Source organism: Podarcis gaigeae, assembly GCF_964106915.1.
Source record: "Podarcis gaigeae genome assembly, chromosome: 8".
NCBI lineage: Eukaryota > Metazoa > Chordata > Lepidosauria > Squamata > Lacertidae > Podarcis > Podarcis gaigeae.
In genome coordinates, this window is record NC_139684.1 from 69040527 (window position 1) to 69065755 (window position 25229).

Sequence of the window (25229 nt, forward strand, 5' to 3'; positions counted from 1 at the left end):
TCCCAGTTCTGGGGGGGAATGGCAAGATATAAATAAAATAATGAAAATATTTAATGTTTTAATTAAAAATAATATTAATAGTTTTTTATTGCTATTATTATTCTTGTTCCATCTGTTTCTTTTTACAAAAAGAAAACCTCAAAGTTTCTCTCAATAAAATGCATAATACAGGATTCTGCCTGCAAAGTTATGGAAAAATATTTGGAAACCTAATGAACTAGAACTTGTAAATATTATGAAATTGCCGTTCTGCTGTAGGAAAAATAGGAATTTTAGAGAAGCTTTGTTCACTGGTGTCTGGTAAGTCAGTTTTTAAAGAGAGAACTAAGAATTCCAGGGCAAGCTCCTGATTTTTGCATATGTGTAGATTGTTTCATAAATTGAATGTTTAGGTAATTGCCATTAAAGGTGTAAGAGAAAAATGATGGTTAACAGTGTTATGCATTTTGTTACACACACAGACACCACACACACACACACACACACACACACACGCCCCCTCACACACATATGAGCAGTCCGAAGATTTTTAATACTCTATGTTAAATCTAATACTTTATTATAAAATGTGTTAGGTTGTGTCCAGTTAAGCTGTTAAGAGTAGGCTCAGTGAAATTAATGAGCCTGTTAGTTGTGTCCATTAATTTCAGTGAATCTACTCTGAGTAGGGACTAGCATTCGCTAAAACTCATTGTACTGTAATAGGCTTATGAAATAAATACAGCCCTCCTAAAAAGAATACGATGCATTATGCATGCCTCAATTAAAATTAGAATACACATTAAAAATGTTAATCCAATTTGGTCTAGAGAGCCTGGGAGCAGGGCGGGGGGGTTGCATATGTTTTTACTCCTCCCCTCCACTTTTCCTTAAAGTGATAAGGGGGCCTTTTTAATACACATGTTGCCTCAATTTTTAAGAGACCACTGCTATTTTATTCCGAGGAATAAATTAGTCCCGAATAGTAATAAAAGCAGCTGGTTGCTTTGAATGTAGGGTGGGGAATGGGGGGGGGGGGAGTGCCTTCCACATAACATAATTAAAAATAAAGTTTGTGGCTATTAGACGTACAATAAGCGTTCTGTGCGCTGGTGTGAAAGGCTCTAAACAAACAACTCTTTGCTCGTTTTGCAAGGCTGCCATAATTTTACTGCTGTCTGTTTTAATAGCAGCAGGGGATCTTTGCGTACAGCTTTATTCCATTCTTTTTTTTCCTTTTAAAATAGAGTAGTTGTATTCCCTGTTATTCTCCGATGGGATTCTTGGATAGGTTTTGTAAGAAAGTTCTCAAATCCCTGATTGGTGCTTTTCAAGGGACGTTCCGTCACTCAGAGTGGTAAAGCGGAAGGTTTGCATGCAGAAGGTCTCAGATTTAATAGCCATCGTCACAGGCCACCTCTCCAGGTCCAGGGGCTACCATTGCTCCGCACTATATTTTCAAACGTTGATTGCTTCAGACCCTTGGCAAGAGACCATCAGTATGACCTGAACACTGTGACGGTCGGGGATTTCCTTGTAGCTAAGCTTCTCAAAATTATTTAATCTTTTCAAGTTCGGTGAACTAATAGACTATATGGGATTGATTTTCAACCACATTGGCATTTGCTACCCAGGCTGATGGGAGCCTTTTGCAGCCTTTGATTTGCTAAGCAGGACCTCTGCGATCTCAGAAAGCGAGATCTGTTTCTGCCACGGTGTGGTTCTGCTTTCACAAGCACCGTTTAGAAATCCTCACTCCAGAGGAAGGTGGATATCTGTAGGCATAAGGAATCTTCCACTCAGGAAAGGGTTGTTTTATAACTCATGCTAGGGCATTGTGCAGAAGAAGCACATCTCAACCCAAAATGCTTCAGTTATGAATTATTCCATTTATATCCCACCTTTCCTCCTAGGAGTTCAGGGTTGGGGACTCAGTTTTCACCCTCCCTTATTTCAATCCTTACAACAACCCTGTGAGGTAGGTTAGGCTGAGAGATTGTGACAGGCATATGGTCACCCAGAGAGCTTCATAGCAGCTGTGGCTGCTGATGTTAGCAATTACCATTTTATTGTTGTTGTGTATATGTTTAAAAAAAAGGATTGTATCAGTTTTACGGATTTTATCATATGTTTATCTATCTGACCTTCTTTTAAACTCCCTGTGGCTTGTGCAAAGGGTGGTATATAAATACCATATTTTTCGCTCTATAAGACGCACCAGATCACAAGACGCACCTAGTTTTTGGAGGAGGAAAACAAGAAAGAAAATATTCTGAATCTCAGAAGCCAGAGCAGCAAGAGGGATCACTGCACAGTGAAAGCAGCAATCCCTCTTGCTGTTCTGGCTTCTGGGATAGCTGTGCAGCCTGCATTCGCTCCATAAGACGCATACACATTTCCCCTTACTTTTTAGGAGGGAAAAAGTGAGTCTTATAGAGCAAAAAATACAGTAATCTCTGAATAAATAAAATAAGCAGCTAAATGGGGATTTGAACCCTGGTCTGCTAGGTCCTAGTCCTGCACCCTAGCCACTACACCACACTACCTCTGGAAGAGCTCACATGAGCGCTTGCACTATTGTGAACACTATTGTGAATGGGAACCTGCCAGTCACACCGAGTCTCTGACAAGCTCTGTGAACACAGGAAGCTGACTTTATACCAGGTTATGCTGTTTATTTAGCCCTTTAGCCTTCTCTGCTTAGCAGCAGCTTGGCCGGGTCTTGGACATTCACATCACCAGACTGTCTGAGTCCTTCCTCATGCAATGTGTATGTTTTATTTACCGCTGAGCTTTGCTGCCTCGCCCCTGTGCTAGTGGTTATGATCCATTTGCTCCATGACCCATACATGGTAGCAATGGACAAGATGCATCTCTCTTGCAAATCTGAATGACAGAAGAACAAGTTTGGTGTACGGAAAGAGAGGGTGTGTGCATATTGGATAGATGCAAGGAAATTGACAAAAGAGGACTTAATCAGGCAGTGCCCGAGCTCTGAGAAGTCTGTATGAGCGCACGGTGCTATTGGGCCTGACCCCAAATATTCTGGCTTTTATAAGGCCCGAGCCTTTGTCCAACTACTACTGCCTCTGGAATTTGGATGCTGGAGAATTCCAATGAAAACAGAAGTGGAAATTGCAGATGTTTGCTTATTTGTGCCATGAACAGTAATCAATTGGAGAATGCAATTGCTATTCACAGGTGTTGCTTTCAGTCTGCAAACAATGCATTACAGCTTTCCCCGTTTGAGTTGTATTTCATTTGCATTGAAATGCATAATGGAATGACAATGTAATGCATGTTACGGATGTATGGGAGATAGTGAAATAGTTTTTGGTGGCAAGGAACTGCAGTGGAAAGGAAACAGTGCTGCATGGGACAAACGCAGTGTGGCATGGAAAATGATGTCCTCTTACATCCTTACCCTGGAGCTGCCTACGCTCCCAAGTGGTTGCATATACTTTTGGACATACTAAAAAGAAAGAAGCATTATATATAGGTGTGGATTCTCAAAGGTTATTTTCATCCAGTGCAGTGCCAGTGGACCTTGGCTCTGGTATTGTGCATTGTTTGCACACAGAAGGTGCCAGGTTCAATCCCTGGCATCTCCAGATAAAGAGTGAGGCAGCGGGCAATGTGAAAGACATCTTCCAGAGACAGTAGTGAGCTGCCAAGAGTCCCAGTCAGGCAATACAGGACTAGTTGGTCAAATAATCTCACCTGGTATAAAACAGCTTTCTATTTAGATTGTAATTAACTCCCAAGCTGCACTGGAGTTGTAATTAATTGCTTGCTGAGTTGTACTTAATGATGCAGCCGGTGTGATCTCTGCTCCCTTTGCCATGTTGAATGAAGTTTCCCTCTGTCATAGTGCTAGAACTCGCAGACGTCCAATGAAGCCAAATGTTGGAAGATTCAGGACAATAGAAAAAAAAGTTCTTCTTCAAGTTGCACATAGTTAAACTATGGAACTTGCTTCCGCAGGAGGCAATGATGACCACCCACTTTAAAAGAGGATTGTCAAATTAATGAAGGAGAGAGCTGTTGATGGCTTCTAGCAATCTTCTGATCACTCATAGCTGAGTAAGATTGTCTTCCATAAACACGGTTTTAATAATGAATCTGGAAGTGACTGTGGAAGCCAATTCTAGATCCACATATCCTTCCACAGTGGGGACATTGGTTTCCAGGTGGGAGTTGATCACGGTGTGGATTTGCCAAGCTGCCTTCCTCTTAGCGTGTTTCTCCCTTGCGTCCTGAGTTTGAATGTCTTCAAAGCCCATGACACCTTTGGTAAAGGCTGTTCTCCAGTTGAAGCACTTGCAGGCCAGTTTCCCAATTGTTGGTGTTTATACTACATTTTTAAAAATTTGCTTAAGACAGTCTTTAGACCTCTTTTGTTGACCACCAGCATTACGCTTTCCATTTTTAAGTTCGGAATAGGGTAGTTGCTTTGGAAGACGACCATCAGGCATCCACACAACATGACCAGTCCAATGAAATTGATGTTGAAGAATCATTGCTTCAACACTGGTGATCTTTGCTTCTTCCAGTACATTGGTATTAGTTCGCCTGTCTTCCCAAGTGATGTGTAAAAATTTTCAGAGACACCGTTGATGGAATCTTTTGAGGAGTTGGAGATGGCATTTATAAGTGGTCCATGTTTCACAAGCATACAGTAAGGTTGGTAGTACAATAGCTTTGTAAAGAAGCATTTTGGTTTCGCTGTGAATTCTAGTAATCACGACTATTCTTTGCCTACATAGCTGGAGGCAGTACAGTGGTACCTTGGGTTAAGAACTTAATTCGTTCTGGAGGTCTGTTCTTAACCTGAAACTGTTCTTAAGCTGAGGTACCACTTTATCTAATGGGGCCTCCTGCTGCCGCTGCGCCACTGCTGCACGTTTTCTGTTCTCATCCTGAAGCAAAGTTCTTAACCCAAGGTACTATTTCTGGGTTAGCGGAGTCTGTAACCTGAAGCGTCTGTAACCCGAGGTACCACTGTAATGCTTCTGAACACTGGTTGCTGGAAACTACAGGAGGGAAGAGAGCTCTTGTGCTCAAACCCTGCTGGCAGCTTTCCCCCAGGCCTCTGGTTGGCCACTGTGAGAACAGGATGCTGGACTAGATGGGCCATTGGCCTGATCCAGCAAGCTCTTCTTATGTTCTTATGCAAATGGCAGCTTGGGCTTGCAGCAGATGTCTCAAGAGATGCCTTTGCCACAAGCAGGAGCCCAGAGTGGCCAACGCAAGCAGAGTGGTTGTGTACATTGGCCCCAAGTCATTCCTTGGATTGCAAACAGAAACCCGGTGCGGTTTGCTAAACCAGAGAAGTATTAAGAAGTCATTTGTGGCCTGCAATATTGTCACGCTCCTCTTCGGTGCTGACTCACTATATCGCCCGTTAGTATTTGGATTTTCAGTGTGGGGGGAAGTGGGGGGAAACACACACCACCGTCTGTTTCTTCTGGCTGATATTTCCTGGGTGTTGTTCCCTTTACACATCTGTTTTCAGTGGTGCCTTTTCAGATTATTTTTTTAAAGGTCTCCAACCCTTTAAACACAGCATGTCTTCAGATTGTGGGTTGTTGTTGTTTTTTAATAATGAAAAAAGAACTTCTGGAGGATCACAGCATTTTTATGTTTCTAAGGCTTAGGATATGTTGGTGGAAAGAGGCAGCCTACTAGACTTGGAACCTTTAACAAAACTTTTCTGATTAGACATGTGCTTTACATTCAATGCTATTTCCTGGTATAACATAGGAAGCTACCTTATACTGAGTCAGATCATTTGCCCATCTAGTTCAGTCTTGCCTACACTGACTGGCAGTGGCTCCTGAGGGTTTGGAACAGGGGCTTCTCCAAACCCTACCTGGAGATGCTGGGGATTGAACCTGGGACTTTATGCATCCAAAGCCAAAGCTCTAATGCTGATCTATGGCTCTTCCCCCGACACTGAAAGCTTGTGTAACGTACTTATTTAAATTTAAAGACATTGCTATTTGTACATGACCTTTAAACATCACTAAGCTAGGGATGGAGAACATGTGGCCCTGCAGATATTGCTGGACTCCAGATTCCATCTGCCCCAGTGAGCATTACAAACGGACAGGGATGATGGGAATTGTAGTCCAACAATATCTGCAGGGCACCAGGTTTCTCACCCCTGGACTAGGCAAATACTGAAATCAAGATTAAGACTGATAGCAGAAATGAAGGAATAACAAATATTGAAATTAGGTACTTGCATACACCCCAACTTCTTCTTCCAACCTATTAAATATTGGACCAATGCGTTAAATATTTGCTCATAAAACCCTTGAAATCCTTTCAACTCTTAAAAACCCTTAATATGTTCTGAATTCTGTCTCTCTCCCCCTCTCTCTGTGTGGTTCCGGTGTGGATTTTCAAAAGTTGTAGAGAAACCTGCCTTATATTGACTTAGACCATTGGTCCATGTAGCTCAGCCTTGTTGGACTCACAGAGGCTCTCCTGAGCTTTGAGGAGTGAGTCCTTCCAAGCCCTACATGGAGATGCTGAACCTTGGACCTTCTGTATGCAAAGCAGATACTGTCCTACACTCTCCTTCGAAATTCACCCTTTCTGAATTTTGCGATCTATACCACCAACCAAAGAATGCTTATATTAATTTTTAAAATGCACAAAAAGTCATTCTGTTGGATGGCTATGGTTTGTAAAAATGCATGTACTAGGCAAAATTGAATACAAACATACATGACTTAGGAGAAATACACAAAACAGTGTACAACTATGCATTTTTTTAAACCCCTCATTGCAAATGTATGCAAAAATGGGGAGAACTAAAATCTGGAAGTCAGCCCTGAGTGCTCACTGGAAGGACAGATCCTGAAGCTGAGACTCCAATACTTTGGCCACCTCATGAGAAGAGAAGACTCCCTGGAAAAGACCCTGATGTTGGGAAAGATGGAGGGCACAAGGAGAAGGGGACAACAGAGGACGAGATGGTTGGACAGTGTTCTTGAAGCTACTAACATGAGTTTTACCAAACTGTGGGAGGCAGTGGAAGACAGAAGTGCCTGGTGTGACCTGGGCCATGGGGTCACAAAGAGTCGGACACGACTAAGCGTCTAAACAACAACAAGCTGGAAGAATGAGCAACCAAGATGGATAGATTTGCCCATCCCTACTTCAGTGCTAACGTTTTAAATCTGGGTCCCTCAGACATGACATCTATAATAGGGTGGAAAAGAGAGGGAGGTGAGGAAGGAGGATTTCCTTAGCAGTTAATCTGTTTCAGTTCCTGTACCTTTTGGTAAGGCTTGGTGCCTGCCCCTTCTAAGCTACGTAGACCCTACCAGGAAATCTAGAGTAAGTAGTCGATTAAGTAGTTATTTAGAGTGTGTCATTATCTGATTAGCAAAATGCTGGCTGACAGATAGCAAAGACTGTGAAGTTCCTGGGTGAACACAGAAAGCACTTCTGGGTATTAACCGGTATTTTGCATTTGAACTTAGCTCTGGTGCCAGAAGTGAAGGGGTCCCAGTTAGGTGCTCTTTGCACCTCCCCCAACAAATAGTACACCCCTCAGAGAGTTTACCAGATCTACCAATGCAAACTTTGAAATTATTGCTTCTAATTTAACAAGAAAATCAGTTCATATTGCTGTAGGGGGAAGACTGTGGCCAGATGACCTGTCTGCTGACTCAACCTGCTGCCCAGGTGCTGCCCACTGTTGTTGGGCAACCTCAAGGCCATTTTATCTTCAAACGAAGCTTGGACCTCACAGCACTTCAAATAGAGAGCCAAACTCTGTAAAGTAGGACACTTGACCACCATACAAGATGGCGTCCTTAAAATGCCATCTTGGGCTGCCTTGGCATGCTTAGCAGACATGGGCTGCTGAAACTGCCCTGGCTAGCATGGCTTTCTTTGCTTCCAAGAGTTCAGCCTTGAAAGGAAGGGTACCAGACCAGTTCTTATGCTTCCAAATGAGCAAAAGAAGAGCATTGCTGAACCAGGCTAAAGGCCTATCTCGTCCAGCATCCTGTTCTTGCAGTGGTCAACCAGTGGTAAGTGTGCAAGGAGGACCTTATGAGGGGTGTGTCAGGGGAGGGGTGTGGAGGGTTTTGGCGGTTCCTTTGGGTAGATAATTTCACCCTTGGACCCTCAGCTCCCCACCATAACAAAGGTGAAGAACAAAACTTGCAACAGGCCCTATCCACTTGAAGCTGCCCTAGCCATGGATTGGCTGCATGCAGAGCAGTGGGGAAAGGAAACAGCTGGGGAACCCCCCAAGGTAACCCCCCCCGGGAGGGGGAGGAAGGCTCATTAGCATCTTAGGAGCTCCACTCCAGAATTGTGTAGTGTTTACTCATTAGCCCTTCTTCTCCTGAATATATCCCACAAGACAGCAGAGGTTTAGGGTCAGAGTTTTCCTTCTCCTAGATGGGCTCCCTTTCCAGGTTGACGGGCCAATCTGCCAGAGCCTGCCTTTGCATGCTGGGGAAGTCCCTAATGCACTGAGGGGTTGAGAACCATCAGCTATCCTCACCTGGTTTAGCCGGCCAGTTGAATCCGTTTCCCAAGGTGTGGCCACTGTTGCATGCTGATAGCTTCTAGGAGCCACACCTGAGAGCTGAGTGCAGGCTGCAAGCCAAAGCTGGACAAACTACACCAGAAGGATTATGACATTTCCCCCTCCCGAGGTACTACCTCTCCCCTAACACCCCATACACAGCACTAACGAGGCAGATAATACTTACCGTATTTTTTGCTCTATAAGACTCACGTTTTCCCTCCTAAAAAGTAAGGGGAAATGTGTGTGCATCTTGTGGAGTGAATGCAGGCTGTGCAGCTATCACAGAAGCCAGAACAGCAAGAGGGATTGCTGCTTTCACTGTGCAGCGATCCCTCTTGCTGTTCTGGCTTCTGAGATTCAGAATATTTTTTTTTCTTGCTTTCCTCCTCCAAAACTAGGTGTGTCTTGTGGTCTGGTGCGTCTTATAGAGCTAAAAAACCCCTGGTACATCTATTAAAATAATCTGTATGGTTGAATGTTATCTAGATATTTCATATTGCAGTGAATTATGAAGTCTACTTTTCAATAATCTTGTTGTCCACATTTTAAAGAAGAGGCATCAGGCTGCATCTTACTAATGGGCATCCTGGTCCTTCTTCCCAGCTGGTATGTATTTAGGGAGGAGATCAAGTCTGCTAGCTTTGACTTTTATTATTATTAAAAAAAAAAACACCTTTCTTCTGAAGTTCCTTCTTGGGTGCTTCTTGGTTCACAGAGCAAACAGGGTTATCATTTGTGTTTAAAGCGATTTGTGCTATACGGTGAGTCCCCTGCTATTCTTAGTTATTTGCATAGGCTTTGAGAGTGGATCAGCTGAGAAGCTTTGTGTGCCCTATTTAGGTCTGGGAAAGACATGTAAACAAATAATCAAGCTAGGTTAGGCAACAATCCCTCTGCTGTTTTCTGGCAGGGGTGGGGGGTGGTTCTCTCGTGCTCCAGTGGCACCAAGAGCTTTCTTCTGAGTGGAGAGAGAGGTCTCTGCTTCTGCACTCCCTTAAGGTCAAGGAGGTGCTTCTGGTGAAAGCTCTTGCCATGCCTATGCCTTAAACCTTCTCTGCAGGTGACTTTCTCGCATGCAGTTTTAGAGCATTTGGTCTGGTGCATGACAGATTCCGGCGGAAATGTTTACGTCCGCCACTTGGATGGGGCAAGGTACATTTTTCAGGCTGAGGGCTGCATTCCCTCCTGGGCAACCTTCTGAGGGTTGCATGCTAGTGGTGGGAGGGGCCTGGAGCAAAGGTGGGCGGAACAACAGATGCAAATGTTACCTTTGTGCAGCAAGCTAGGTTCTGCACTGTGCACTTGCTCTCTGTTTGTGTTATCAGAGCTGGAGGACACATTTCAGCTAGGCAAATACACACTGGTTGTTTAGCAGGGCCAGTGAGAGGGGTATGTCTTGGAAAGAGGGGTGTGTGGCTCAGGGAGGTTCCAAGGGCCTGATAAAGAGTTTTGGAGGGCCACATTCATCCCCTGGACCCCTGAGTTAAAGGAACGTGATGAAAGAAATACGAGGGAGGACAAGCAGCCTGGCCCTGTGATTGGGGCAATGGTCCACTGCAGAGAAGTATGAAATAATGACTGGCTGGAATGAAGTCTGTTTGCATCTACAATCCATCTGCGGCTCAGACTTGTAACCACAGCAGTAAAGAATATGGATAAGCTTTTGTGGAGATTCAAATGAAAGGAACAGCACAAGTGAGAGAAGGCTGTGTCTCTCCCTGGGTGCCTTTCACAAGTGTAGGGCAGAAATGGGTGGAGTTTTCCCTCACTTGCAATACACTTTGGAGAAGGGAAGAAACAGCAAGAGAGAAACTGCAATGTCAGAGTGCCTGTTGGGAACGGCTGGAAATCCCTCCTGCTGGAGGAGCACGGGTGTGTGACCCTGGCAACCTTGGAAGCATTATTTATTAAATCATTGAGTTGGAAGGGACCTCAAAGGTCATCTAGTCCAACCTCAGCAGAATGCAGGAGTCGCAGCTGAAGAATCCTCGACAGATGGCATCCAGCCCCTGCTTAAAAACTTCTACTGAAGTGAAATTGTATACACCTCATCCTGACCCACTAGGTGTGTAGATGACACAGCAGTGGCTTGGATCCCGCATTGTACAGGACAGCAGTGGAGGAAGCACATTGCGGCACATGACCTCCCAACCCATTCCATCATCAACCGGCCTCCACCTGCCTGCATCCTCATTTAGCAGCTAGTTAAGGGGGTGGTCAGGGATGCGGGTGGTGCTGTGGGTTAAACCACAGAGCCTAGGACTTGCTGATCAGAAAGCTGGTGGTTCGAATCCCTGCGACGGGGTGCGCTCCCGTTGCTCGGTCCCTGCTCCTGCCAACCTAGCAGTTCGAAAGCATGTCAAAGTGCAAGTAGATAAATAGGTACTGCTCCAACGGGAAGGTAAACGGCATTTCCGTGCACTGCTCTGGTTCGCCAGAAGGGGCTTAGTCATGCTGGCCACATGACCCGGAAGCTGTACGCCGGCTCCCTTGGCCAATAAAGCGAGATGAGCGCCGCAACCCCCAGAGTCGGTCACGACTGGACTTAATGGTCAGGGATCCCTTTACTTTTTAAGGGGGTGGTCTTGCCAGCCAGCTTTTTCCTTCTTAGTCTCAGTTTTGAACCTTGAGGAACTAAGCAGGGAGGAGGATGGGGACAAAATTGGAATTAGTCAGCCCTGCCCGTCATTGGCTCTGGCTCCACCCCCTGGTGGGCTTCTGTCCTACCTTGCCTCCTGCCCCCCCATCCCAATGGGCCTCAGCCAGTGTTGCGAGTCAGCTCAAGCTACGAATAAAGCTTCTGATGGCAACTGTAGCTGTGACAAACACTTTTTGTAGCTGAGGTCACACTTCTTGGGAGCAACAGAGAGTAACTAAGGCTATGCAGAGATCTGGATTGCTACAAAAGAGCCTATTCAGTAGCGGGCAAGGTGAAAGCAAGCCTCTAAAGTGGGACAGGAGACCGGTTTCTGGATGTTTACCTGGGGGCGGGGGATAAGTCTCACACAACTTGGCAAGGTTTGGGAAAGTTTCAAAGTACACAAAGGGGCTAATTTTAGCTTGGGCAACTGTGTTGTGACTAGTTCAGGAATACTCTCCCACACCCCAATAAAAAAAAAGCCACATCCCGAAATAACTTGTTGTTGTCATTCTAAATGTTGCGTAGTCATGGCAGGGGTGGGCATTCTGTACCCTCCAACATTTTACAGGTGGAAACAGGGATGTTTGTAGCATGGCTGTTTTGTCCCCAAACACAAGAATTACTGCTAGAATTCATGGGTGGGCAAACTAAGCCCCGGGGGGCCAGATATGGCCCAATCGCCTTCTCAATCCACCCCACGGATGGTCCAGGAATCAGTGTGTTTTTAGATGAGTAGAATGTGTGCTTTTATTTAAAATGCATCTCTGGGTTATTTGTGGGGCATAGGAATTTGTTCATTTTTGTTCTCTTCAAAATATAGGCCGGCCCCCCACAAGGTCTGAGGGTCAGTGGACTGACCCCCTGCTGAAAAGGTTTGCTGATCCCTGTGCTAGATCCTTCTCTCATTGTTGTTCTCTGGCATCTAGGGATGGATGGACTTGCTGAAGCCTAAAGGAAAAGGAAAAGGTAAAGGGACCCCTGACCATTAGGTCCAGTTGTCCAGACTCTCGGGTTGCGGCGCTCATCTCGCTTTATTGGCCGAGGGAGCCAGTGTACAGCTTTCGGGTCATGTGGCCAGCATGACTAAGCCGCTTCTGGCGAACCAGAGCAGCACATGGAAACACCATTTACCTTCCTGCCAGAGTGGTACCTATTTATCTACTTGCACTTTGACGTGCTTTCGAACTGCTAGGTGGGCAGGAGGAGGGACCGAGCAATGGGAACTCACCGCCTTGTGGGGATTTGACCTGCTGACCTTCTGATTGGCAAGCCCTAGGCTCTGTGGTTTAACCCACAGTGCCACCCGCGTCCCATACTGAAGTCTAGTCCACCCCATTTTAAAAACAGAATGGGGCTAGGTCTGTCTTGTTTCATTTCCGGGCAGATTTTTATCAGAAGCACACATTTAAAAATCAAATCAAAAGGTACTTAAGATGGTTTACAAGTTGCCTGCTGCCCAGTGCTCAAAATTAGCCACGTGCGTTTTGCACTGGACTGTTGGCCATCTGTGACCAAGTGAAGATGCCTGGGTGACAGGATGACATCTGAAATCTCCCCCATCTGGGGGTGCATGCCTGGGGATCGTTGGATCGGGACTGTTTTACGCACTAATATCCCATCCTGTAGAATTCTGTCAGTTATAGTTCATCTGCACAATTGGAATGCCTTTCAGCAACAAAAAGGCTTTTTCTGTGCACCCTGGGCTTGAAAGGGCTTGACGATGTTCTGTATCTCCTAGAGGGAGGGGAACACGGTTGTCCCCATTTAAACATTGGTGCAGCCATGTTCCCACTCACCCTGGAATGTCACCAAGCCTCATCACTCCCAGGGGGCCTTGCTCTCTGTACACTGAAGCCCATGTTGGCAAGGAGCCTCACACACCAGTTGCTATTTTAAGAAGTTTAAATGGGAGGGGAAAGGGAACAGAGGCAGCATGCCAGCCTCATGAGAACCAGTATGGTGTAATGGTTAGGGTATTGGACTAGGTCCTGGGAGACTAGAGTTCAAGTCCTCACTTGGCCATCAAGGTCACTGGGTGATCTTGGTCTAGTCACTTCTTCGCGGCATGACCTACCTTACAGGGTTGTTGTGGGGATTCAACGAGGAAGGGGACAACCGGGTACACCACCTTGAGCTCCTTGGAGAAGAGGTGGGATACAAGGGCAATCAATCAATAAAACTGAACCTGCTGATTCTGAAGTGAACCATTGATCTGGTCTGTGCCATGATTTTCCTGGAGTGGATCAGGTTGAGTCTGCTTTGAGATCTGCGCAATTCAGATTTTTCCTCCATCCCTGCTGGCAACTGCCTTTCAAAGGTGTAGTACCTCTGAATATGGAGGATCCACTTAGCCATCATGTCTCCTAAGACTTACCTTCCTCTGTGTATCTGCTTTTAAAGTCGCCTAACTTAGCTGCCACCACAAGGTCTCTTGGCAGAATGGGATAGGAATGCGTGGGCTATGTAGATGAAAAAAAGTGTTTATTTTTCACAGTTCGTGTTAATGGCTTCACCTTCTAATGAATCAAGCTATTATTTATCTTGGCTTCTTGGATTTGTTCTGCACTCTGGCGAAAGGTTTCAAGCTCATACCTCTAAGTACTTTTTATGTCAAAGGAGATCAAGTTAAATCTTTTAAAATGTGTTTTCGAATGGCTGCAGTCTTTGACACTCTAGCAGGAGCGTTTGAGTGGATCAGGGAAACAGACTTCGGAGGATGAGTAAATGGAGCTCAAACCTGCTTTTGCTTTCCCTTTACTTGCAATTGAGGCTGGAGGGGGGAAATGGATTTGGTTCACGTTTAAAGGCAAACCTGCCTAATTCACACTTTCTGAAACACCTGTCCTTTGATATTCACACTTCTCTGAATTTTGCCATGCAGTTATTCAGTCAAGGAAGGTTGTGTGAAAATGCATCTGTTACTGACAGCAGCATACCAAAAAGTTATTAAACCAGGCAACATTGCATGCAAAAAAGGTGTATATTAAGAGAAATTGCACTAAAATGCTGATGACGTCACACAAGGACTTGTTGTTTTTGCAAACATTTGATTTGGAAATGTGTTTATGGCTGGAAAAAAGACGAAGTGGGAGAAACCAAAACTGGCAGATTTTCCTATCTCTGCTTGTATTGCAAATATGCATCCTAATCTGACTACTGTAAAGTACAAGACAGCATGAAAGGCCTTCCCTTGTTTGCTCTCTTCCATCTTCCTTCCTGTCGCCCCTATTATCTCTGCTGCATCACATTTTAGAATGCAATCTCCTTGTGGTGGGGACATGCCTTCCCCCACTACTATATATCATCTATCATCTATCTATCTATCTATCATCTATCTATCATCTATCTATCTATCTATCTATCTATCTATCTATCTATCTATCTATCTATCTATCATCTATCTATCTATCTATCTATCTATATCTATCTATCTATCTATCTATCTATCTATCTATCTATCTATCTATCATCATCTATCTATCTATCTATCTATCTATCTATCTATCTATCTAATCTATCATCTATATCTATCTATCTATCTATCTATCTATCTATCTATCTATATCTATCTAATCTATCTATCATCTATATCTATCTATCTATCTATCTATCCTATCTATCTATCTATCTATCTATCTATCTATCATCTATCTATCTATCATCTATCTATCTATCTATCTATCTATCTATCTATCTATCATCTATCTATCTATCTATCTATCTATCTATCTATATCTATCTATCTCTATCTATCTATCATCTATCTATCATCTATCTATATCTATCATCTATCTATCTGTCTATCTATCATCTATCTATCTATCTATCTATCTATCTATCTATCTCTATCTATCTATCTATCTATCTATCTATCTATCTATCTATCTATCTATCTATCATCTATCTATATCTATCTATCATCTATCTATCTATCTATCTATCTATCTATCTATCTATCTATCTATCTATCTATCTATCTATCTATCATCTATCTATCTATCATCTATTTATCTATCTTATCTATCTATCTATATCTATCTATCTATCTATCTATCTATCTATCTATCTATCTATATCTATCATCTATCTAATCTTATCTCAGTTTCTTTCCTGTGTTCCATCCTTACCAAATAATTCTGCAAATGTTGGGGGCTGCCTTATACTGCTATGTTCTTATTTGCCCATCAAGCCCAATGCATGCCAATCAGACTGGCAACTAGGTTATATTCCTGTTTGACCCTTGTCATATCTCACTTGTCATGGGCACCTGGTGAAAAGCCTCAGCATTGGGTTGTATTTAACATTAGCCATACGCAGAACAAATCTATTGAAATTATGGAGGCGACTAACTTAGGTCCGTTAATTTCATTGGGCCTGCTCCAATGACTAACACTGGATATGACCAAATGACTTTGGTGTACATCAGCCGTAGGCAATGTGGTATCCTCTTGATTTTGCTGGACTTCCAGCTCAACAAGGAGGAAATTATGCCCCAGCCCAAAAGGTTTGGGGAAGACTGTGGTGCCCCGAGCATCTGCTTTGCAAATGGAAGGTCCCAAATTCAGTTCCCAGCATCTCTAGGTAGACCAGGAATGGCCCTTTCCTGAAACTCTGCAGCTGAGTGTAGACACCAATGAGTTAGATTGACCAATGTTGTGACTCAGTGTGAGGCAGTGTTCCTATGTTCCCATGAACACAGGTAAAAACAACAACTGCAAACCACAATATCAAAATCCCACAAAAGCAGAAAAATATAAAGTAGCTCTGCAAAGCAACTTTAGATGGCAAATAGAAACAAATGGCATAACCAGTGAATACTCATTTGAAACTGTAATAAGAGACATAACCAATTCAGCTTATAAAACACATTGAGCTTTAACACATCTTCAGCCAGTTGTGATGCAGGTGTTGGGTTTTAATTGGCAGCCATCTTGCAAAGAAGTGTGCCCATTTTAGTATGAAGTAGGAGCCTCTTTGAAGGAAAGGATGGCCATACCCAGTGTCTGCATGATTATTTCCCTCTTTCTCTGGCTCCCTCGATGCTAATCTGTCGCGAACCAGCCTGGAAGCCTCATTATCCCTTTGCCAGAGCAAGTCATGGGGCCTATTACGCTGGCACTTCAGCAGATGACTAGACAAATTAATGGAGGAGAGGGCTATTGATTGTAACTTGCCATGATGGCTGTGGCGTACCTCCAGAGTCAGAGATGCTTCTGAATACCACCTGCTGGAAGCCACAGGAAGTGGGGGTGTGCTTGTTCTCAAATCCTGCTTGCAGGTTTCCCACAGGCCGGCCACTGTGAGCATAGGATTCTGGGCTACATGGATAATTGACCGGATCCAGCAAGCTCATCTTACATCCTTACGATGCCATTGTTCCTGGTCTTTAAAGCACAAACAAACTCCAAACCATGAGCTGTGCTGTCTTGTGTTCCCCCTATGCCACAACATAGGGAGGGAGGACTCCTTCCAAGGAAATGCTAGCCCAACCTTCCATTGGGGGTGTAGACAGGGTCTCAATGTGCAGAGGAGGACAGGAGCTGCTGCTCCTTTAATGGTTGTGTAGAAGGAGGGGGTTGCAGCAGCTGCTGAAGGTGCAGGAGGCTCCTTTGCACTTGGCCACCCAAAACGTTGAGCTGATTTTGCGTTTCTTTGGATCCTGTCCAGTGCTTTGCAGATGTAACCCTATGGTGATGTAGCCTTGAGATGATGACTGAAGGATGGAACGACTCCATGGCAGGAGCTCATGACACGATTGCCAAACTGTGCCAGATGGCCGGCAGTTGTTCTTAATTCAGATCACAGCATGGCTGACCGTATTTCAAAGGCTCTTTCAGTGTTGAAGGCGGGGGAAAAACTTTTAATAAAGTTGCTGCTGTTCAAATGTGCTCCCTTCCCCTCCAACCCCACCTCTGCCTTCCAGTTATTCCTAGATGTTCAGAATGTTGTCCTTAATTGACACCCTCCTTTCCAGATTGGGGGAGTGATGTTTTATGGAATATTCATAATATGTCTGCCACTAATTATCACTCTACCAATGTGCTATTGGGCATATGCATACAGTTGTCTGGAAAAAACACACACACATACGCTGAGCAACTGGGATTTGAATGGTGTCTCTCGTGCTGTTTCCACTCCACTGTGGTTGAGCTCATATTTTATTAGCTAAAACGGGAGAAGGCAAGGATGCTTCGGAAAGCAAATGAGCCGACTCTATTATTGGCTTGTTTTTCAGTTCTACATTCTCAGCCTAGCTTCACATTCTCACCAGTCTTTCTTTGGCAACATGTCATGAAATCATAGAATTGTTGAGTTGGAAAAGAGCCCATCTGGTCTAACCCCTGCAATGCCGCCACAACCCCTCAACCCTGAGGCATCTTATTTTTTTTAAGGGTTCTGTAGAACAATCTGCACCCCACAATTAGGAATACAGTTATTCAGTGGAAGATAAGTATTAATCAAAAATACTTTTAGATGCTTTTAAGTGTTTTAAATGTGCATTTGTTGTATTTTTTTTAAATGCGTGGTTTTACCACTTTGTAAATAGTAGTAGTAGTAATAATAATAATAATAATAATAATAATAATAATAATAAGTGGTTTATTTCACTGATGCCCTGCCTTTCTTCTCAACAGGGGTAACCAATGTTGCAACCTCCAGACGTTGGGTTGTACCCAACTAAGCCCTACTCAGAGTAGGCCTGTAGGCCCCGTTTTGAAGAGCATCCTCAGATAGCACCTCAAAAATGTTTCACCACCCTGATTGTAATTTTCACACCTGGGAAGGCTTCAGGAATGTCCTCTCAATTGTGGTAATAACATGATGCCTAAAATGTATATTGTGACTAATACAAATTGGTTGCATCGCCCATTTGGCAAGCTTGGGAGTTCATCTTTTTGAAATGCTGAAAATTCACTTTCTGGGATCATGGGAGATGTGTACTAAGTACAGTGGTACCTCGGGTTAAGTACTTAATTTGTTCCAGAGGTCCGTTCTTAACCTGAAACTGTTCTTAACTAGAGGTGTGCTTTCTCTAATGGGGCCTCTTGCTGTCACTGCGCCACCGGCACACAATTTCCGTTCTCATCCTGGGGCAAAGTTCTCAACTCAAGGTAACTCTTCCAGGTTAGCGGAATTTGTAACCTGAAGCATTTGTAGCCTGAGGCGTTTGGAACTCGAGGTACCACTGTATTATATTCCTCTGACGAGTTGGGAGTTCAGGCCTTAGGAAAAACCCCACTTTGTATAAAATCCTTTTTACTGCATTTATGTTTTGTCTGAATTCCCTTAAATGACTGCTTAGGAGAACTCAGTGTGGTGTTTTACTGTATTCCGATGCTAGGCAATTTGATTAATGTTGCTATAAAGTTCTAAAGAGCTATAAATTTGCTGCTTATTAATTTGCCTTCTGGAGAGTTTTGACGTCTGGTGCAGTTTTAGGGTCTAGAAGGTGGAGCTGCAATTTTTAAACCTGAACACAAGTTGTTCTTGTTTTTCCCCTCCTTCCTCTCTATCTGAGATATATATTTATTTTTTCTTGACAAGCAGCTGCACTTTCCAGTCTGTTCTCCCCTCTCTAGAACTCGTGAGCATCCAAGGAAGCTGAACGCTGGAAGATGAAGGGTAGATAAAAAAGAAAGTACTTCTCCACACAGTGCATAATTAAACTAGGGCACTTGCTCCCACTGGCAGCAGTGAGGGCCACCAACTTGGATGGCTTTAAAATAAGTGTGGCTAAATTCATGGAGGAGAAACCAATCAATGCCTACTAGCCATGACACCTGTGCTCACCCTCCATGCTTAGAAGAAGCAATGCTTCTGAATATCAGTTGCTGGGAACTGCAGGAAGGCTGAATGCATGGCTCTTATGCACTTATGAATGGTAATATATAAATGCCTTAAATAAATAAAATAAGGGAAGCAGCAGAAACAGCGTGGAGTTTATCATGGGGTCCTTTGGACTGAAGACATAAAAACCAAAAGCTTAAAAAAAACAACCATTTCCAACATTATTCCGGGGAAAGTAATCACATGAGGCTTACTAGATCAATATACCGTATTTTTCGCTCTATAACACGCCCCCGACCATAACACGCACGTAGTTTTTAGAGGAGGAAAAATCCGTAGGCATGCCACCCGTAGGCATTCCCTCCATAACACGCACAGACATTTCCCCTTACTTTCTAGGAGGGAAAAAGTGAGTGTTATGGTGCAAAAAATACGGTATTTATTTACGACTTCTACAACCCTTTATTACTTAATTACGACTTCTACAACCCTTTCCCCAGGCATGTATATAGGTTCATGACTTTGGACTTCCTGTAGCTCCCCAGTAACCTGGCAAGGATTGGAACCCATACCCAGTGCCGTCCTCTGCGATATTCACAGACAATCTTATTTCAGGCTTAGAGAGATGGAAGTCAAAGGTGTATTTGCAAAATGGCTGAGCAGGTTTTGTGGGGAGACAGTGGCACAGCTGTCCTCCTGCAGACCACTAAACCCTGTATTTAACAGGAGCCGGTTCCTATGTCTTTGAGGGCCCCGTCACAGCTGGGTAATGGTTTATAAGCCTCTTTCCCCCCAGCAAGATGGATTCTCATGGCTTCTGTTGCCAGAGCCACCCTGGTCTTGGGATCTTCATGTTGAATTTATTGCAAGCTAGTTTCTGTATTACTTCATTAAAAAGAAAGACAGTTTTTGGAATGCCAGTATGAAATAGTAAGGCAGGAGAGCTAGGGGCCTACTACTTTAAATGTTGAGAGCCCACATAATGCTGCTTGAGCAAAATGTTGCCAGAAACTGAAGACTTTGGTGGAATCTACACACACAGAAAAAAACGCTGTAAAAATGCTTTTTAAAAAAATGTTTAGAATAATACATTAAATTTTGCATAGCTCACTGTCCCCATCTAGTGTCACATTTGTATATTGCACTTTACAACACATTTTATACATTTTATTTGCAGCTGTATAGCTGAGTCCATATTCACATCTATTTGGTTGTTGGGTTATAAGTCTTGGGAGTTCTTCCTTGCTACAGTATTTTTTATCTATCAACCATGGCAGGTGAGGAAAAAAATACCTATTTCCTGACGTAATCCCAGAATCCCTTTGTTAGTAACTCATCTCATTCTGTCCTCCAAACCAGCACTGCTTGTTCTCCAATAAATCTGCAGCAGTGGCTATTCAATAATGCCACATTGCTGCCCTTTTAAATTCCTGGCAATCTTACTACGAGTCTGCACTATAGCAATATGGGCACTGGCTTGGGCACATAAGAGTTCAGTTAAGCTTTTGATCCTATCAGATCAACACCTGACATTTGCTGGGAGCTCTCCATGGTCCTAGACAGCTCAAGCTTGTTCTGCTCTCGAGAAACCTGTACTCAAGGGATGCTGAGAGTTTTGTAGTTTTAGTGGCTTGTAGACCCACAGAAGTGATGCTTGCCTTAGAACTGATGCTTTGTAGAGCAGCTTCCCCAACCTGGTGCCCTCTAGATCTTGCTGGGACTGTATAACTAAGGGGTGTTCTCAATGACCACACTTGAGATGAATCTTTTATATATCTATATATGTGTAGCAACTAATCCACACCTAATGACCCACCTAAGTGGTACTCAGGATATCACTCAAGAAATCACTCAAGGTATCTCTCAAGTAATTAAGGAACAAAAGAAGAAAAGGCACACTAGCCTGGGAACTTCCTCTCTGCCCAGAACATTGGAGGCTAGACACCACACCCCCTCTACAGTATTTATAGGAACTCAAACATTGAGATCCCGCTCTGTTCCAGTAACAAGAAGCCGAAAGCACCAGCCTGAAGATGACGAGTGAGACCTCGTCGAAACGTCGCCTAGACACCCCAACTTTTACACGGGAAGACACCCGAGGACACCAAAACCTGCATATATGTGTATATATATATATGTGTGTATATATATATATATATATATATATATATAAAAAATACAATTTATTTATTTATTTTATTTTGGAAAATGTAGACATATCTACATAAAAAGTGTAAAAACTGGACAGAAGTAAAGTGTGCCTGCAGATTTGACCTCTGCGGAATTACTTAAAGCCAGTTCTGTTTGTTTGCATGTGTTAATTTTAAACAAGAAGGATAGGGTAGTGCACTGTGGAGTGTTCCTGGTCAGGATTCTATCCTATCAGCCATGCCCTGTGCCAGGATACTCCATTCCATCTTCCTCTGGTTTTCCATTCCCGCCCCAGAACACTCAGCCAGTACTGAATGTCCATTGAGCATGCTTAGTTCTCATTGGAATTTTTTTGGGCTGGGAGGTTACTCTCTCTCTCTCTCTCTCTCTCTCTCTCTCTCTCTCTCTCTCTCTCTCTGTATATATATATAAATGTGTGTGTGTGTGTACTTCAAACTTTGGGGCTCCCCCCACCCTACTGATACCTCCCTGTTGTACATGTGTTGCTGTTTTGACTACATCAGGATCAACAGTTACCCCTGGATTTCAGAAGCAGAATGATTTTCTGATCAGCAGGATGTTATTTTTGCACTTGTGGTCATAAAGAACCTAGGGAATTGCATTTACTATTAATATACATCAAGGGTACTCAACACAGTACCCTACAGATGATGTTGGACAGCAACTCCCATCATCCTTGGCTATTGGCATTACTTTCTGGGGCTGATGGGAGCTGTAGTTCAACAACATCTGGAAGGCAACATGTTGTCTATCAGTATGTATATTGTCTGTCACTTCTGCTTGAAGCTTTTCAAGACAGCTTAAAATGTATAAATGAGACCTGCGGGTATAGGGCAGTATATAAATTCAATAAATAAAAATACAACTGAAAATGGAAAGAAAGGACGAAGGAAGCAGGAAAGCTAAACCCAACAGCTGGAGGGGAAGCTTAGTCCAAAAGTTAAGACAAAATAAATTCCTTCTACACTAGGGGGCTCCAAATGCCCTCCAAAACTACACAGCCTTCTCCTGTCACCAGAAGACCAACGTTGCTGGTGCAAAATGAACTTCTTTTGTGGAACAAAGTTCCAGGGCATTGGTGCCACTGTAGAAAAGGCCGGTCCTGTCCGAGATGATACTTCACCATCATTCACACAATGAACCCCCATGAAGAAAGGTTACAATGTTTGGGCTTTGAAAAGGTTTTTTTTTTGAGGGGGGGGGGAATGGTAGAGGTGAATAAAACGTATGATGTACAGTTGGCATCCGCCTGTCTCAAGAGGCAATGGAGTGCACCTTCAGGGGTGAAGTCAAATTGCTGTGTTAGCAGCACTGAAGTGATCACTGGGGGGGGGAGGGGGGAGACAAGCCACAGTGTGTATGGAGGGTTGCCCAGATGATAAGACCCTCCTCTTAGCCTCACTGATGTGGTTCAGAGGAAAGCAGAGCAATGCATTTGGCACCAGCTTGACTGCAGAACTCCACTCTGAATTTGCACAGGGTTTACTCCTTAGCACTTTCTTCTCCCAAAGATCTCCCACAACGCAGCAGAGGTTTAGAATGTATGATAAATCTAGAATTCTGGGTCATCCAATCAGCTTCATTAGATGACCCAGAGTTCTAGAATTATGAGGGAGGGGGGAAATGTTTGATGTGGAGGAAGCATTCCCCCCTCCCCCATAATTCTAGAACTCTGGGTCATCCAATGAAGCTGATTGGGTGGATATTCAGGACAGGCAAAAAGCAGTGCTTCTTCACACGGAGTAAAACCGGCCAGTTTAAGGGATTCATTGTCACAAAATATGGTGATAATCTCTAGCTTAGAAGGATTTAACAGGGGATCAGACAAATTGACGGAGGATAGAGTTATCCGGGATGGTTCATCAGGATAGCTATATGGATGGTGACAGCAGCCACGAAATTAAAAGACTCCTGTTTCTTGGGAGAAAAGCAATGACAAACCTAGACAGCATCTTAAAGAGCAGAGACATCACCTTGCTGACAAAGGTCCGTATAGTTAAAGCTATGGTTTTCCCAGTAGTGATGTATGGAAGTGAGAGCTGGACCATAAAGAAGGCTGATAGCCGAAGAATTGATGCTTTTGAATTATGGTGCTGGAGGAGACTCTTGAGAGTCCCATGGACTGCAAGAAGATCAAACCTCTCCATTCTGAAGGAAATCAGCCCTGAGTGCTCACTGGAAGGACAGTTCCTGAAGCTGAGGCTCCAATACTTTGGCCACCTCATGAGAAGAGAAGACTCCCTGGAAAAGACCCTGATGTTGGGAAAGTGGGACGACAGAGGATGAGATGGTTGGATAATGTTCTCGAAGCTACCTGCATGAGTTTGACCAAAGTGCGGGAGGCAGTGGAAGACAGGAGTGCCTGGCGTGCTCTGGTCCATGGGGTCACGAAGAGTCGGACATGACTAAATGACTAAATAACAACAGGTTCAGAGGCAGCATGGTGCAGGGCAATATGTCTTGTTTGTGGCCTTCTCAGTCCCCACCATGGGAAATGGGATGCTGGATGCAAAAACACTCTTCCTATGTTCTTACAGACAAATCCATGGAGGGATAACACTAGTCATAATAGCTATGTGCTAACTCTGGTATCAGAGACACCATGACTCAATGCCAGTTGTTGGGGCCATAAGAAGGAGGGTACCATTGTGTTCATGTCCTGCTCGTGGGCTTTCCAGAGGCATCTGGCTGACCACTGTAGGAAACAGGATGTTGGATTAGATGAGTCTTTCGTTAGACCAAACAGGGTTCTTATGTAACTTGGAGCCAGGGCCTTGGAGGGAGGAGTTTAATAAATGTTTAGGAGACTGTCCTTTAGTTCTGCCAGATCCAGCGTGCTTAGGGTTTCAAAGATCAACCCCAGGATTTTGAATTGGCCTTGGAACTGATCCTGTTACTGCAGATGTAAGTCTTAAGTCTGCTTACTTGGAAATACGTTCCACTGAAATCAATGAAATGTTTATTCTCAAGGGACATGTTTAGGAATTAATGCTGCAGGAGTCCTGTAACTGGTACATGGATAACAGCTGATTTGGTGCAATTAACTGGTGCTGCAATGACTTGTTGCCTCTCCATCTTGATGTACTTTTAGCCAGTCCACTTTACTGCAGGGATGTATATTTGACGTTGAAACGCTGTTTTCAATTTTGAGCAAAACACTGATGAAGAAAAGGGCTGATTCTTATTTTTTTAATATTAAAAATATGATAATAAATAACCTCTGATTCCAGTAAAAGAGGAAATTCAGTGAGTCAGTTCTCCGACATGAGCACATGTCAACATATTATCTATCACTCATCATTTCCATTTGGGATCTGTTTTCCTTAGTGGGTATTTGGCTAGGATTAATCTAGGGCAGGAGTAGCCAACTGGTGTCCTCCGGAAGTTGCTGGATTACAGCTCATGCCATCCCTGAGCTTTGGCTGGGATTCATGGGAGTTGTAGTCCCAACAACATCTGGGGAGTACCTTGTTGGCTATCCCAGAGCTAAGGAATAGATTGTATGTGCAGAGCTTTGCAGGTCTAGGGAGGGTCCTTGAAGGGCAAGATTCCTAATCTGGTTCCCTCTAGATGTTCTGGACTACAACTCCTATCCACTGCAGTCATAGGGGCCAACGATTAGGAATGATGGAAGTTGTAGTCTAAAACATCTGGAGGGAACTAGCTTCAGGAAACAAGCTTTTTTAAAAATGGCTTCAGGAAGAGAGATGGTTCCCCCTTTAAAGAAGAAAGAAGACCCTAGCTTGTTCTAGTTGCTAACTCGGTTAGTGAGATCCAGGACAGAAGCAAGCAAAAAAATAGAAGTGCGAGGATCTCTTTTGCAGTATAAATTCCTACTGGATCAGACTACAGAGGAGGTTCTGTGTGTGGGATGTAATCAATTGGGAGCAGTCAAGTACAACATTCCTTGTAATGCTAGAGTGGACACGCGGGGGAATGTTTAGTCCAGCCAGTCGAAACTTCCTGTTCCTCCTGGCTGGAGCATCCTTCCTTTGCATGTGACTAAAGGTGGGTGTGATCTTACCTGTCTAGGTAACAAAAGGACGAGTCACGCAGCACACCTTTTCCCTTTTTGCTTCTTTCTTTGTT

At 43.8% G+C, this 25229-nt stretch overlaps 1 protein-coding gene and 1 long non-coding RNA gene across 5 annotated transcripts in view; one reads left to right on the top strand and one right to left on the bottom strand.

Moving 5' to 3' along the window:
* LOC310850008 overlaps positions 1–4982 on the bottom strand; it is a 136685-nt gene extending 131703 nt beyond the window's left edge. Inside the window, exon 1 of the long non-coding RNA XR_014567194.1 lies at positions 4767–4982. This is a non-coding gene — a long non-coding RNA (uncharacterized lncRNA). The remainder of the gene's footprint in view (positions 1–4766) is intronic.
* HIVEP3 (HIVEP zinc finger 3) overlaps positions 1–25229 on the top strand; it is a 236163-nt gene that overhangs the window by 34809 nt on the left and 176125 nt on the right. The window lies entirely within an intron of this gene.